At 59.9% G+C, this 3,618-nt stretch overlaps 2 long non-coding RNA genes across 2 annotated transcripts; one reads left to right on the top strand and one right to left on the bottom strand.

The window, feature by feature from the left end:
* Positions 1-1,174: 1,174 nt before the first annotated feature.
* LOC115293936 lies at positions 1,175-2,758 on the bottom strand. The gene is made up of 2 exons (XR_003909683.1): positions 2,446-2,758; positions 1,175-2,064 (listed from the first exon to the last, which is right to left on the bottom strand). It is a non-coding gene; the product is annotated as an uncharacterized LOC115293936 (long non-coding RNA).
* A 103-nt stretch (positions 2,759-2,861) lies between these two features.
* On the top strand, positions 2,862-3,618 carry LOC115293937. The gene is made up of 2 exons (XR_003909684.1): positions 2,862-3,216; positions 3,350-3,618. It is a non-coding gene; the product is annotated as an uncharacterized LOC115293937 (long non-coding RNA).

The raw sequence follows: 3,618 nt of genomic DNA, 5'->3' as shown, positions 1-3,618 counted from the left end.
CTCGCTGTGGTCACACCCGCTGAGAGTCTGCATTTGTCGTCGGAAGTGTCCAAGCCGGTTCTCCCGCAGCAACTCGCCGACGGATTTGCCGCCGGGGCCGCGGCCCCCCGGAGCGGGACTCAAGGGGCAGGCGTCGCGGCTGGCCGCAGAAGTGCCCTAACGGGACCCAGCACAGTTCTGTCCGTCCTGATGCTTTGCTGTGACCGGCGTCCTTCTCAAAGGCGCCGGAAGCACCCCCGCTTGCCCGTGAGCTCCCAGTCATTCCTGAGGCGGCAGGCGGCTGAGGCCAAAGCGCGGCTTCCTTCCCGGGAGGAGAAGGCTTCGCGGGGCCACCGCCTTGTCCCCTGGGCCGGGGCCCTGGTTGCCCGCCGCCATGGTCCACGGGCGGGCGCAGCATATGGTGGTGACAGCTGGAGAGCAGGGTGGCCCCGCTGAAATAATGAGACCCTCTGAATCATTCAGCAGCTTTACAAAGGGAGGGTTCCCCCACACGCAGTGCACTATGTTTAAGTTCAGGGAATCAATTAATCTTTAAAAGGCAGAATTTCCCTAAGAAACGGGCAGAGGCCGGCTCGCAGAAGCAGGCAGGGGGTCGGAACCCCTCAGTCTTCGGGCCTCGGCCTCTGGCATCAGCCCCGGTCCTGACACCGTGACAGAAATAAGACGGCGGGAAAGCCAGACTCGGGCACCACAGCTCCATCACCCGAGCCCACTGTCCCACGCCCCGGGCGCTGAGATCCCTGTCGTGCGGCCAAGGGTCCCTAGGGTGTCCAACCACCGGGCTGGGCCCGGGCGCCGGGCAGGGCGGTCAGCGAAGACAGCCTGGCCATGTCATCCAGGGAGAGCAGAGTGGCCGGTGGACACTCTGTAGGTGGAGGCAAGTGGACGGCCACATGTCCACCTCCCTCGGCCAGGGGACCACCATCGCTCCATTGATCATGTGTTCCCACCACGCGGAGGGACGATGGGCCATGCTCAGCTCTTCCCCCAAAAGGACCCTGGAGACAGTTCGTCAGAGAAAAGGTCTGGTCTGTTTTAGGTGAACTTGCCCAACGCTCTGACCCCTTAGCATTGAGATGTTCCTATGGCATTTCCTGCCTCTTACCAGCTTCATCTCTGTGACACAGCTTTGTTTGGTCTTATACACCCACGATTTTGAGGCAAAAGGCAGCTGTATTTCGTAAATGTCTGCATTTATCTATGACTGGATGGAATCCAGAGACACAAACTGATATTTTTTAAATTGACCCTCTCCCTCCTCAGAGCTGTCTCCCCAACACACAGGTGCACACGTGTGCACACACCCTTGTCCATGCCCCCGGGGAGATGAGGCGGCAGGGTGCCGGGGGAACAGGAAGTCAGTGGGTTTCTACGGGAAGGTGTTTTCATAGTTGGTGCTGTTGTGTGACTGTTTGTTTTGTCTTAAATGCAAAGCAGAGTCTGTCTTGAAAGACAAGTCCTTCTTGGTCTTTGAGGACCAGGCTTTTTCTGTGAAAGGGTGTTGCTGTTGATCTTCAAGTTGGTTGAGCACACAGACCCTGAGTCTGGAGCACATAGTGAGGAACATGGGATTTGGAAGACACCCGTCTAGTCCGTGCATAACATCTACACAGACAGAGTCACGGCCGCTGTGCCTCCTCCCCATTTCCCTCCTCAGTAGACTGGCTGCCACGGACCAATGGTCAAACCTCCCTCCATCTGAGACGCTGAGAAGGGGCTGTGCCCGCCAGACACGAGCAGCAAGGACCCCTCCTCGCATGGCCAGGCGTGGTTTGCTGCTGGAGGGGCCTTGGCAATCTGTCTGGAAGTTTCTCTGCTTTCAGAGGGAAGCCCACTGGCTGGGAGAGGCCTTCTGCAGAGAGGGGCACCTGGGCAGGCGGTGTCCCCTGGGGACCTTCAGGTGGTTAGGGAGAAGGCCTGTGACGGTGACCACAGACTGCAGGTGCCACTCTGAGAGCCACTGCCGGGAGCCACTCTCAGGACCGGGTGGAGACACAGCTTTGAGGAGGGGGACAGAGGACACTGGGGGTTGGCGGAGAAATCACTGGGTGTGATTGAATTTACCTGTAAAATACAAATAAGGCAACTTTTCACCACCAAGCAGGAATGGGGGTCAGCAGAGTCAGTTGATAACGAATGTGGAAAGTTCCACCCCAGAGTTCCGCCCCCTCGATAACTGTCAGTGTGTGCTGTGACCCCCCCCCAGAGTCCCTCCTCTTTGAAAAATATCATGTGTGTGCAGTGACCCCAGAGTCCCGCCCCCTTGGAGTTTGGATTGGTGGAGTGACCCAAGAGTCCCGCCCCCTTTGAGTTTGGATTGGTGGAGTGACCCAAGAGTCCCGCCCCCTTGGAGTTTGGATTGGTGCAGTGGCCCCAGAGTCTCGCCCCCTTGGAGTTTGGATTGGTCTGGCATTGCAGTGTCTATTGCGGTCTAACAAACCGCACCTAAGCTTAGGGAACTCAAACCCCAACTGTTTCATCAGGTTCCTTCATCATCGCGTGGTTCAGGAGTGTTTGGGGCTTAGCTGGGTGATTCTTCGGTCCCCGTGGCATGGATGCTCTGTGCATTCCGCTGGCAGGTGGCTGGTCCGAGCTCTCAGAAGGCGCCCTCCACATCTGGTCTGGCCAAAAGCCGGGACTCAGACAGGACTCTTGGCCTGAGCACCCCCAGTGGCCCTTTGGCACCGTAGCCTCAGCACAGGCAGATCTCTGGAGGGGCTGCTCACAGCTGCCGGGGACTATGGGAGGCCTCAGCTGGCTGGCCTTTTATGACCTCACCTCAGATGTCACCTCATGTCCCCTCTGCCCTGCCCTACCACAGGAGGGGTTCGGACCTGTCCAGATTCAAGAGGCACGTCATAAATGGACCTTACATTTCTAAGGGGGAGTGTCCAGAAATAAGCGCCACACCTGTGTGGCTCCCAGTGGGCCAGAGCGCCTGGGGGGCCTCCCAGGGAAACTCGGCCCCCGGGGGGCCTCCCCAGGGACTGTGCAACCCGGAGGACTTCCCAGGAGATGGGAGCACCTGGGGACTTCGCAGGGGACCACACCCCTGGGGGGCCTCCCAGGGGACCGCAGAGCCTGGGGGGCCTCCGAGGGGAAGGGGTCTCCTGGGGACTTCGCAGAAGACCACAGAGCCTGGGGACTTCAGAGGGGACAACACCCTCTGGGAGACCTCTCAGGGGACCTCAGCACCTGGGGGACCCCCAGGGGACGGTATCTCCTGGGGATTCTGCAGGGGACCTCGGCGCCGGGGGCGGCTGGGCCTTCTCAGGGGACCACCTTGTCAGAGCGCCGGAACGTAGCAGACGGCAAGGTTTGCTTGTCAGTCCAGAACCTTCCCTTGCAGATTCCCAGCACGCCGACTCGAATCACTTTCAGTGGCCAGCAAGGCTTCCTGAGAACCGACGAGACGTCCCGGGCTCCTGGGAGTTCACGGCTGGCCCGGCCTGGAGCGGACGAAGCGCCCGGACAGCGGCGCCGGACTCGCGTCCTGGTTCCAGCGGACGTGCCCTTCACAGAAGGCCCAGCGCCCTGGGTGCAGGGTGCGGGGTGCACCCTGCATGTGGAACGCAGCTGCATTTATAAAGCAATAAACGTTCTTCACAGGTTTAGGAC

This window comes from Suricata suricatta, chromosome 6 (assembly GCF_006229205.1).
Source record: "Suricata suricatta isolate VVHF042 chromosome 6, meerkat_22Aug2017_6uvM2_HiC, whole genome shotgun sequence".
Classification (NCBI taxonomy): domain Eukaryota; kingdom Metazoa; phylum Chordata; class Mammalia; order Carnivora; family Herpestidae; genus Suricata; species Suricata suricatta.
The sequence above is the reverse complement of the archived record's forward strand: the minus strand, read 5'-3'. Positions and strand labels throughout refer to the sequence as shown.